General features: G+C 47.2%; 1 long non-coding RNA gene across 1 annotated transcript in view; it reads left to right on the plus strand.

Moving 5' to 3' along the window:
- LOC130646927 (uncharacterized) overlaps window positions 1-12,777 on the plus strand; it is a 29,829-nt gene that overhangs the window by 1,449 nt on the left and 15,603 nt on the right. Inside the window, exon 2 of the long non-coding RNA XR_008982794.1 lies at window positions 1-12,777. This exon is cut by the window's right edge and continues 15,603 nt beyond it. This is a non-coding gene — a long non-coding RNA (uncharacterized LOC130646927).

Consider the following 12,777-nt stretch of genomic DNA (forward strand, 5'->3'; position numbering starts at 1 on the left):
CCATGGAGCCAGGGAAAACAACTTAGGACGGCGTAGTGTATTGAGAGTGGAAGAACTAGACCAATGGTAACAAGCTTGGACGCGTGGAACCCCGTGATTTACGTGTAAGGCATTTAATGGGCGTCAAAAGGCCGTATTATAGCCTTTTCATGGCGTGTGCACGTGGTTTACGGCGTTGTAAAGCCATGGAACCAGAAAAACAACTTAGGACGGCGTAGTGTGTTGGGAGTGGAAGAACTAGACCAATGGTAACAAGCTTGGACGCGTGGAACCCGGTGATTTACGTGTAAGGGTTTTAATAGGCGGCAAATGGCCGTATTATGGCCTTTCAATGGCGTGTGCATGTGGTTTACGGCGTTCTAAACACTTGGAAGCAGAGAAAACAACTTAGAACGGCGTGGTGTATTGAGAGTGCAAGAACTAGACCAATGGTACCAAGTTTGGACGCGTGGAACCACGTGATTTACGTGTAAGGCCTTTATTAGGCGTCAAAAGGCCGTATTATAGCCTTTTCATGGCGTGTGCGTGTGGTTTACGGCGTTGTAAAGCCATGGAACCAGGAAAAACAACTTAGGACGGCGTAGTGTATTGAGAGTGGAAGAACTAGACCAATGGTAACAAGCTTGGACGCGTGGAACCACGTGATTTACGTGTAAGGCCTTTATTAGGCGTCCAGAGGCCGTATTATAGCCTTCATGGCTTGTGCATGTGGATTACTGCGTTGTAAAGCCATGGAGCCAGGGAAAACAACTTAGGACGGCGTAGTGTATTGAGAGTGGAAGAACTAGACCAATGGTACCAAGCTTGAACGCGTGGAACCATGTGATTTACGTGTAAGGCCTTTATTAGGCGTCCAGAGGCCGTATTATAGCCTTTCATGGCGTGTGCATGTGGATTACGGCGTTGTAAAGCCATGGAACCAGGGAAAACAACTTAGGACGGCGTAGTGTATTGAGATTAGAAAAACTAGACCAATGGTAACAAGCTTAGACGCGTGGAACCCCGTGATTTACGTGTAAGGCATTTAATGGGCGTCAAAAGGCCGTATTATAGCCTTTTCATGGCGTGTGCACGTGGTTTACGGCGTTGTAAAGCCATGGAACCAGGAAAAACAACTTAGGACGGCGTAGTGTATTGGGAGTGGAAGAACTAGACCAATGGTACCAAGCTTGGACGCGTGGAACCACGTGATTTACGTGTAAGGCCTTTATTAGGCGTCCAGAGGCCGTATTATAGCCTTTTCATGGCGTGTGCATGTGGATTACGGCGTTGTAAAGCCATGGAACCAGGGAAAACAACTTAGGACGGCGTAGTGTATTGAGAGTGGAAGAACTAGACCAATGGTAACAAGCTTGGACGCGTGGAACCCGGTCATTTACGTGTAAGGCCTTTATTAGGCGTCCAGAGGCCGTATTATAGCCTTTTCATGGCGTGTGCATGTGGATTACGGCGTTGTAAAGCCATGGAGCCAGGGAAAACAACTTAGGACGGCATAGTGTATTGAGAGTGGAAGAACTAGACCAATGGTAACAAGCTTGGACGCGTGGAACCCCGTGATTTACGTGTAAGGCATTTAATGGGCGTCAAAAGACCGTATTATAGCCTTTTCATGGCGTGTGCATGTGGATTACGGCGTTGTAAAGCCATGGAACCAGGGAAAACAACTTAGGACGGCGTAGTGTATTGAGAGTGGAAGAACTATACCAATGGTAACAAGCTTGGACGCGTGGAACCCGGTGATTTACGTGTAAGGCATTTAATAGGCGTCAAAAGGCCGTATTATAGCATTTTCATGGCGTGTGCAAGTGGTTTACGGCGTTGTAAAGCCATGGAACCAGGAAAAACAACTTAGGACGGCGTAGTGTATTGAGAGTGAAAGAACTAGACCAATGGTAACATGCTTGGACGCGTGGAACCACGTGATTTACGTGTAAGGCCTTTATTAGGCGTCAAAAGGCCGTATTATAGCCTTTTCATGGCGGGTGCATGTGGTTTACGGCGTTGTAAAGCCATGGAACCAGGGAAAACAACTTAGGACGGCGTAGTGTATTGAGAGTGGAAGAACTAGACCAATGGTAACAAGCTTGGACGCGTGGAACCTTGTGATTTACGTGTAAGGCCTTTATTAGGCGTCCAGAGGCCGTATTATAGCCTTTTCATGGCGTGTGCATGTTGATTACGGCGTTGTAAAGCCATGGAGCCAGGGAAAACAACTTAGGACGGCGTAGTGTATTGAGAGTGGAAGAACTAGACCAATGGTAACAAGCTTGGACGCGTGGAACCCCGTGATTTACGTGTAAGGCCTTTATTAGGCGTCCAGAGGCCTGTTATATAGCCTTTTCATGGCGTGTGCATGTTGATTACGGCGTTGTAAAGCCATGGAGCCAGGGAAAACAACTTAGGATGGCGTAGTGTATTGAGAGTGGAAGAACTAGACCAATGGTAACAAGCTTGGACGCGTGGAACCCCGTGATTTACGTGTAAGGCATTTAATGGGCGTCAAAAGGCCGTATTATAGCCTTTTCATGGCGTGTGCACGTGGTTTACGGCGTTGTAAAGCCATGGAACCAGAAAAACAACTTAGGACGGCGTAGTGTGTTGGGAGTGGAAGAACTAGACCAATGGTAACAAGCTTGGACGCGTGGAACCCGGTGATTTACGTGTAAGGGTTTTAATAGGCGGCAAATGGCCGTATTATGGCCTTTCAATGGCGTGTGCATGTGGTTTACGGCGTTCTAAACACTTGGAAGCAGAGAAAACAACTTAGGACGGCGTGGTGTATTGAGAGTGCAAGAACTAGACCAATGGTACCAAGTTTGGACGCGTGGAACCACGTGATTTACGTGTAAGGCCTTTATTAGGCGTCAAAAGGCCGTATTATAGCCTTTTCATGGCGTGTGCGTGTGGTTTACGGCGTTGTAAAGCCATGGAACCAGGAAAAACAACTTAGGACGGCGTAGTGTATTGAGAGTGGAAGAAGTAGACCAATGGTAACAAGCTTGGACGCGTGGAACCACGTGATTTACGTGTAAGGCCTTTATTAGGCGTCCAGAGGCCGTATTATAGCCTTCATGGCGTGTGCATGTGGATTACTGCGTTGTAAAGCCATGGAGCCAGGGAAAACAACTTAGGACGGCGTAGTGTATTGAGAGTGGAAGAACTAGACCAATGGTACCAAGCTTGAACGCGTGGAACCATGTGATTTACGTGTAAGGCCTTTATTAGGCGTCCAGAGGCCGTATTATAGCCTTTCATGGCGTGTGCATGTGGATTACGGCGTTGTAAAGCCATGGAACCAGGGAAAACAACTTAGGACGGCGTAGTGTATTGAGATTAGAAAAACTAGACCAATGGTAACAAGCTTGGACGCGTGGAACCCCGTGATTTACGTGTAAGGCATTTAATGGGCGTCAAAAGGCCGTATTATAGCCTTTTCATGGCGTGTGCACGTGGTTTACGGCGTTGTAAAGCCATGGAACCAGGAAAAACAACTTAGGACGGCGTAGTGTATTGGGAGTGGAAGAACTAGACCAATGGTACCAAGCTTGGACGCGTGGAACCACGTGATTTACGTGTAAGGCCTTTATTAGGCGTCCAGAGGCCGTATTATAGCCTTTTCATGGCGTGTGCATGTGGATTACGGCGTTGTAAAGCCATGGAACCAGGGAAAACAACTTAGGACGGCGTAGTGTATTGAGAGTGGAAGAACTAGACCAATGGTAACAAGCTTGGACGCGTGGAACACGGTCATTTACGTGTAAGGCCTTTATTAGGCGTCCAGAGGCCGTATTATAGCCTTTTCATGGCGTGTGCATGTGGATTACGGCGTTGTAAAGCCATGGAGCCAGGGAAAACAACTTAGGACGGCATAGTGTATTGAGAGTGGAAGAACTAGACCAATGGTAACAAGCTTGGACGCGTGGAACCCCGTGATTTACGTGTAAGGCATTTAATGGGCGTCAAAAGACCGTATTATAGCCTTTTCATGGCGTGTGCATGTGGATTACGGCGTTGTAAAGCCATGGAACCAGGGAAAACAACTTAGGACGGCGTAGTGTATTGAGAGTGGAAGAACTATACCAATGGTAACAAGCTTGGACGCGTGGAACCCGGTGATTTACGTGTAAGGCATTTAATAGGCGTCAAAAGGCCGTATTATAGCATTTTCATGGCGTGTGCAAGTGGTTTACGGCGTTGTAAAGCCATGGAACCAGGAAAAACAACTTAGGACGGCGTAGTGTATTGAGAGTGAAAGAACTAGACCAATGGTAACATGCTTGGACGCGTGGAACCACGTGATTTACGTGTAAGGCCTTTATTAGGCGTCCAGAGGCCGTATTATAGCCTTTTCATGGCGTGTGCATGTGGATTACGGCGTTGTAAAGCCATGGAGCCAGGGAAAACAACTTAGGACGGCATAGTGTATTGAGAGTGGAAGAACTAGACCAATGGTAACAAGCTTGGACGCGTGGAACCCCGTGATTTACGCGTAAGGCATTTAATGGGCGTCAAAAGGCCGTATTATAGCCTTTTCACGGCGTGTGCATGTGGATTACGGCGTTGTAAAGCCATGGAACCAGGGAAAACAACTTAGGACGGCGTAGTGTATTGAGAGTGGAAGAACTAGACCAATGGTAACAAGCTTGGACGCGTGGAACCCGGTGATTTACGTGTAAGGCATTTAATAGGCGTCAAAAGGCCGTATTATAGCATTTTCATGGCGTGTGCATGTGGTTTACGGCGTTGTAAAGCCATGGAACCAGGAAAAACAACTTAGGACGGCGTAGTGTATTGAGAGTGAAAGAACTAGACCAATGGTAACATGCTTGGACGCGTGGAACCCGGTGATTTACGTGTAATGCATTTAATAGGCGTCAAAAGGCCGTATTATAGCATTTTCATGGCGTGTGCATGTGGTTTACGGCGTTGTAAAGCCATGTAACCAGGAAAAACAACTTAGGACGTTCTCGTGTATTGAGAGTGGAAAGACTAGACCAACGGTAACCTGCGCAGGCACGCAGACCAACGTGATTTACGTGTAAGGACTTTATTAGGCGGCAAAGGCGGTATTATAGCTTTTCAAAGGCGTGTGCATGTAGTTGACGGCGTTCCAAAGCTATGGAGCCAGAGAAAACAACTTAGGACGGCGTAGTGTATTGAGAGTGGAAGAACTAGACCAATAATAACAAGCTTGGACGCGTGGAACCCGGTGATTTACGTGTAAGGCATTTAATAGGCGTCAAAAGGCCGTATTATAGCATTTTCATGGCGTGTGCATGTGGTTTACGGCGTTGTAAAGCCATGGAACCAGGAAAAACAACTTAGGACGGCGTAGTGTATTGAGAGTGGAAGAACTAGACCAATGGTAACAAGCTTGGACGCGTGGAACCTTGTGATTTACGTTTAAGGCCTTTATTAGGCGTCCAGAGGCCGTATTATAGCCTTTTCATGGCGTGTGCATGTGGATTACGGCGTTGTAAAGCCATGGAACCAGGGAAAACAACTTAGGACGGCGTAGTGTATTGAAAGTGGAAGAACTAGACCAATGGTAACAAGCTTGGACGCGTGGAACCTTGTGATTTACGTGTAAGGCCTTTATTAGGCGTCCAGGGGCCGTATTAAAGCCTTTTCATGGCGTGTGCATGTGGATTACGGTGTTCTGAAGCCATGGAACCAGGAATAACAACTTAGGACGTTCTAGTGTATTGAGAGTGGAAGGACTAGACCAATGGTAAACTGCGCAGGCACGCGAAACCACACGATTACGTGTAAGGCATTTAATAGGCGTCAAAAGGCCGTATTATAGCCTTTTCATGGCGTGTACATGTGGTTTACGGCGTTGTAAAGCCATGGAACCAGAAAAAACAACTTAGGACGGCGTAGTGTATCGAGAGTGGAAGAACTAGACCAATGGTAACAAGCTTGGACGCGTGGAACCTTGTGATTTACGTGTAAGGCCTTTATTAGGCGTCCAGAGGCCGTATTATAGCCTTTTCATGGCGTGTGCATGTGGATTACGGCGTTGTAAAGCCATGGAACCAGGGAAAACAACTTAGGATGGCGTAGTGTAGTGAGAGTGGAAGAACTAGACCAATGGTAACAAGCTTGGACGCGTGGAACCTTGTGATTTACGTGTAAGGCCTTTATTAGGCGTCCAGGGGCCGTATTAAAGCCTTTTCATGGCGTGTGCATGTGGATTACGGCGTTCTGAAGCCATGGAACCAGGAATAACAACTTAGGACGGCGTAGTGTATTGAGAGTGGAAGGACTAGACCAATGGTAACAAGTTTGGACGCGTGGAACCCCGTGATTTACGTGTAAGGCATTTAATAGGCGTCAAAAGCCCGTATTATAGCCTTTTTATGGCGTGTACATGTGGTTTACGGCGTTGTAGAGCCATGGACACAGGAAAAACAACTTAGGACGCTCTTGTGTATTGAGAGTGGAAAGACTAAACCAATGGTAACCTGCGCAGGCACGCAGACCAACGTGATTTACGTGTAAGGACTTTATTAGGCGGCAAAGGCGGTATTATAGCTTTTCAAAGGCGTGTGCATGTAGTTGACGGCGTTCCAAAGCTATGGAGCCAGAGAAAACAACTTAGGACGGCGTAGTGTATTGAGAGTGGAAGAACTAGACCAATAATAACAAGCTTGGACGCGTGGAACCCGGTGATTTACGTGTAAGGCATTTAATAGGCGTCAAAAGGCCGTATTATAGCATTTTCATGGCGTGTGCATGTGGTTTACGGCGTTGTAAAGCCATGGAACCAGGAAAAACAACTTAGGACGGCGTAGTTCATTGAGAGTGAAAGAACTAGACCAATGGTAACATGCTTGGACGCGTGGAACCACGTGATTTACGTGTAAGGCCTTTATTAGGCGTCCAGAGGCCGTATTATAGCCTTTTCATGGCGTGTGCATGTGGTTTACGGCGTTCTAAACACATGGAACCAGAGAAAACAACTTAGGACGTTCTAGTGTATTGAGAGAGGAAGGACTAGACCAATGGTAACCTGCGCAGGCACGCGAAACCACACGATTACGTGTAAGGCATTTAATAGGCGTCAAAAGGCCGTATTATGGCCTTTTCATGGCGTGTACATGTGGTTTACGGTGTTGTAAAGCCATGGAACCAGAAAAAACAACTTAGGACGGCGTAATGTATCGAGAGTGGAAGAACTAGACCAATGGTAACAAGCTTGGACGCGTGGAACCACGTGATTTACGTGTAAGGCCTTTATTAGGCGTCCAGAGGCCGTATTATAGCCTTTTCATGGCGTGTGCATGTGGATTACGGCGTTGTAAAGCCATGGAGCCAGGGAAAACAACTTAGGACGGCGTAGTGTATTGAGAGTGGAAGAACTAGACCAATGGTAACAAGCTTGGACGCGTGGAACCCGGTGATTTACGTGTAAGGCATTTAACAGGCGGCAAATGGCCGTATTATGGCCTTTCAATGGCGTGTGCATGTGGTTTACGGCGTTCTAAACACATGGAACCAGAGAAAACAACTTAGGACGGCGTGGTGTATTGAGAGTGGAAAAACTATACCAATGGTACCAAGCTTGGACGCTTGGAACCACGTGATTTACGTGTAAGGCCTTTATTAGGCGTCAAAAGGCCGTATTATAACCTTTTCATGGCGTGTGCATGTGGTTTACGGCGTTGTAAAGCCATGGAACCAGGGAAAACAACTTAGGACGGCGTAGTGTATTGAGAGTGGAAGAACTAGACCAATGGTAACAAGCTTGGACGCGTGGAACCTTGTGATTTACGTGTAAGGCCTTTATTAGGCGTCCAGAGGCCGTATTATAGCCTTTTCATGGCGTGTGCATGTTGATTACGGCGTTGTAAAGCCATGGAGCCAGGGAAAACAACTTAGGACGGCGTAGTGTATTGAGAGTGGAAGAACTAGACCAATGGTAACAAGCTTGGACGCGTGGAACCCCGTGATTTACGTTTAAGGCATTTAATGGGCGTCAAAAGGCCGTATTATAGCCTTTTCATGGCGTGTGCATGTGGTTTACGGCGTTGTAAAGCCATGGAACCAGGAAAAACAACTTAGGACGGCGTAGTGCATTGAGAGTGGAAGAACTAGACCAATAGTAACCTGCGCAGTCACGCGGAAACACGCGATTTACGTGTAAGGCATTTAATAGGCGTCAAAAGGCCGTATTATGGCCTTTTCATGGCGTGTACATGTGATTTACGGCGTTGTAAAGCCATGGAACCAGAAAAAACAACTTAGGACGGCGTAGTGTATCGAGAGTGGAAGGACTAGACCAATGGTAACAAGCTTGGACGCGTGGAACCTTGTGATTTACGTGTAAGGACTTTATTAGTCGTCCAGAGGCCGTATCATAGCCTTTTCATGGCGTGTGCGTGTGGTTTACGGCGTTGTAAAGCCATGGAACCAGGAAAAACAACTTAGGACGGCGTAGTGTATTGAGAGTGGAAGAACTAGACCAATGGTAACAAGCTTGGACGCGTGGAACCACGTGATTTACGTGTAAGGCCTTTATTAGGCGTCCAGAGGCCGTATTATAGCCTTCATGGCGTGTGCATGTGGATTACGGCGTTGTAAAGCCATGGAGCCAGGGAAAACAACTTAGGACGGCGTAGTGTATTGAGAGTGGAAGAACTAGACCAATGGTACCAAGCTTGGACGCGTGGAACCACGTGATTTACGTGTAAGGCCTTTATTAGGCGTCCAGAGGCCGTATTATGGCCTTTCAATGGCGTGTGCATGTGGTTTACGGCGTTCTAAACACATGGAACCAGAGAAAACAACTTAGGACGTTCTAGTGTATTGAGGGAGGAAGGACTAGACCAATGGTAACCTGCGCAGGCACGCGAAACCACACGATTACGTGTAAGGCATTTAATAGGCGTCAAAAGGCCGTATTATGGCCTTTTCATGGCGTGTACATGTGATTTACGGCGTTGTAAAGCCATGGAACCAGAAAAAACAACTTAGGACGGCGTAGTGTATCGAGAGTGGAAGAACTAGACCAATGGTAACAAGCTTGGACGCGTCGAACCTTGTGATTTACGTGTAAGGACTTTATTAGGCGTCCAGAGGCCGTATCATAGCCTTTTCATGGCGTGTGCGTGTGGTTTACGGCGTTGTAAAGCCATGGAACCAGGAAAAACAACTTAGGACGGCGTAGTGTATTGAGAGTGGAAGAACTAGACCAATGGTAACAAGCTTGGACGCGTGGAACCACGTGATTTACGTGTAAGGCCTTTATTAGGCGTCCAGAGGCCGTATTATAGCCTTTTCATGGCGTGTGCATGTGGATTACGGCGTTGTAAAGCCATGGAACCAGGGAAAACAACTTAGGACGGCGTAGTGTATTGAGAGTGGAAGAACTAGACCAATGGTAACAAGCTTGGACGCGTGGGACCACGTGATTTACGTGTAAGGCATTTAATAGGCGTCAAAAGGCCGTATTATAGCATTTTCATGGCGTGTGCATGTGGTTTACGGCGTTGTAAAGCCATGGAACCAGGAAAAACAACTTAGGACGGCGTAGTGCATTGAGAGTGGAAGAACTAGACCAATGGTAACAAGCTTGGACGCGTGGAACCACGTGATTTACGTGTAAGGCCTTTATTAGGCGTCCAGAGGCCGTATTATAGCCTTCATGGCGTGTGCATGTGGATTACGGCGTTCTAAAGCCATGGAGCCAGGGAAAACTACTTAGGACGGCGTAGTGTATTGAGAGTGGAAGAACTAGACCAATGGTACCAAGCTTGGACGCGTGGAACCACGTGATTTACGTGTAAGGCCTTTATTAGGCGTCCAGAGGCCGTATTATAGCCTTTTCATGGCGTGTGCATGTGGATTACGGCGTTGTAAAGCCATGGAACCAGGGAAAACAACTTAGGACGGCGTAGTGTATTGAGAGTAGAAAAACTAGACCAACGGTAACAAGCTTGGACGCGTGGAACCCAGTGATTTACGTGTAAGGCATTTAATGGGCGTCAAAAGGCCGTATTATAGCCTTTTCATGGCGTGTGCACGTGGTTTACGGCATTGTAAAGCCATGGAACCAGGAAAAACAACTTAGGACGGCGTAGTGTATTGGGAGTGGAAGAACTAGACCAATGGTACCAAGCTTGGACGCGTGGAACCACGTGATTTACGTGTAAGGCCTTTATTAGGTGTCCAGAGGCCGTATTATAGCCTTTTCATGGCGTGTGCATGTGGATTACGGCGTTGTAAAGCCATGGAACCAGGGAAAACAACTTAGGACGGCGTAGTGTATTGAGAGTGGAAGAACTAGACCAATGGTAACAAGCTTGGACGCGTGGAACCCGGTGATTTACGTGTGAGGCATTTAATAGGCGTCAAAAGGCCGTATTATAGCCTTTTCATGGCGTGTGCATGTGGTTTACGGCGTTGTAAAGCCATGGAACCAGGAAAAACAACTTAGGACGTTCTAGTGTATTGAGAGTGGAAGGACTAGACCAATGGTAACCTGCGCAGGCACGCGAAACCGCACGATTACGTGTAAGGCATTTAATAGGCGTCAAAAGGCCGTATTATAGCCTTTTCATGGCGTGTACATGTGGTTTACGGCGTTGTAAAGCCATGGAACCAGGAAAAACAACTTAGGACGGCGTAGTGTATTGGGAGTGGAAGAACTAGACCAATGGTAACAAGCTTGGACGCGTGGAACCACGTGATTTACGTGTAAGGCCTTTATTAGGCGTCCAGAGGCCGTATTATAGCCTTTTCATGGCGTGTGCATGTGGATTACGGCGTTGTAAAGCCATGGAACCAGGGAAAACAACTTAGGACGGCGTAGTGTATTGAGAGTGGAAGAACTAGACCAATGGTAACAAGCTTGGACGCGTGGAACCCGGTGATTTACGTGTGAGGCATTTAATAGGCGTCAAAAGGCCGTATTATAGCCTTTTCATGGCGTGTGCATGTGGTTTACGGCGTTGTAAAGCCATGGAACCAGGAAAAACAACTTAAGACGTTCTAGTGTATTGAGAGTGGAAGGACTAGACCAATGGTAACCTGCGCAGGCACGCGAAACCGCACGATTACGTGTAAGGCCTTTAATAGGCGGCAAATGGCCGTATTATGGCCTTTTCATGGCGTGTGCATGTGGTTTACGGCGTTGTAAAGCCATGGAACCAGGAAAAGCAACTTAGGACGTTCTAGTGTATTGAGAGTGGAAGGACTAGACCAATGGTAACCTGCGCAAGCACGCGAAACCACACGATTACGTGTAAGGCATTTAATGGGCGTCAAAAGGCCGTATTATAGCCTTTTCATGGCGTGTGCATGTGGTTTACGGCGTTGTAAAGCCATGGAACCAGGAAAAACAACTTAGGACGGCGTAGTGTATTGGGAGTGGAAGAACTAGACCAATGGTACCAAGCTTGGACGCGTGGAACCACGTGATTTACGTGTAAGGCCTTTATTAGGCGTCCAGAGGCCGTATTATAGCCTTTTCATGGCGTGTGCATGTGGATTACGGCGTTGTAAAGCCATGGAGCCAGAGAAAACAACTTTGGACTGCGTAGTGTATTGAGAGTGGAAGAACTAGACCAATAATAACAAGCTTGGACGCGTGGAACCCGGTGATTTACGTGTAAGGCATTTAATAGGCGTCAAAAGGCCGCATTATGGCCTTTCAATGGCGTGTGCATGTGGTTTACGGCGTTCTAAACACATGGAACCAGAGAAAACAACTTAGGACGTTCTAGTGTATTGAGAGTGGAAGGACTAGACCAATGGTAACAAGCTTGGACGCGTGGAACCCCGTGATTTACGTGTAAGGCATTTAATGGGCGTCAAAAGGCCGTATTATAGCCTTTTCATGTCGTGTGCATGTGGTTTACAGCGTTGTAAAGCCATGGAACCAGAGAAAAAAACTTAGGACGGCGTAGTGTATTGAGAGTGGAAGAACTAGACCAATGGTAACAAGCTTGGACGCGTGGAACCCCGTGATTTACGTGTAAGGCATTTAATAGGCGTCAAAAGGCCGTATTATAGTCTTTTCATGGCGTGTGTATGTGGTTTACAGCGTTGTAAAGCCATGGAACCAGGAAAAATAACTTAGGACGTTCTAGTGTATTGAGAGTGGAAGAACTAGACCAATGGTAACAAGCTTGGACGCGTGGAACCCCGTGATTTACGTGTAAGGCATTTATTGGGCGTCAAAAGGCCGTATTATAGCCTTTTCATGGCGTGTGCACGTGGTTTACGGCGTTGTAAAGCCATAGAACCAGGAAAAACAACTTAGGACGGCGTAGTGTATTGGGAGTGGAAGAACTAGACCAATAGTAACCTGCGCAGTCACGCGGAAACACGCGATTTACGCGTAAAGCCTTTAATAGGCGGCAAATGGCCGTATTATGGCCTTTCAATGGCGTGTGCATGTGGTTTACGGCGTTCTAAACACATGGAACCAGAGAAAACAACTTAGGACGGCGTGGTGTATTGAGAGTGGAAGAACTAGACCAATGGTACCAAGCTTGGACGCGTGGAACCACGTGATTTACGTGTAAGGCCTTTATTAGGCGTCAAAAGGCCGCGTTATAGCCTTTTCATGGCGTGTGCATGTGGTTTACGGCGTTGTAAAGCCATGGAACCAGAAAAAACAACTTAGGACGGGTAGTGTATTGGGAGTGGAAGAACTAGACCAATGGTAACAAGCTTGGACGCGTGGAACCCCGTGATTTACGTGTAAGGCATTTATTGGGCGTCAAAAGGCCGTATTATAGCCTTTTCATGGCGTGTGCACGTGGTTTA

This window comes from Hydractinia symbiolongicarpus, chromosome 6 (genome assembly GCF_029227915.1).
Source record: "Hydractinia symbiolongicarpus strain clone_291-10 chromosome 6, HSymV2.1, whole genome shotgun sequence".
Classification (NCBI taxonomy): Eukaryota; Metazoa; Cnidaria; class Hydrozoa; order Anthoathecata; family Hydractiniidae; genus Hydractinia; species Hydractinia symbiolongicarpus.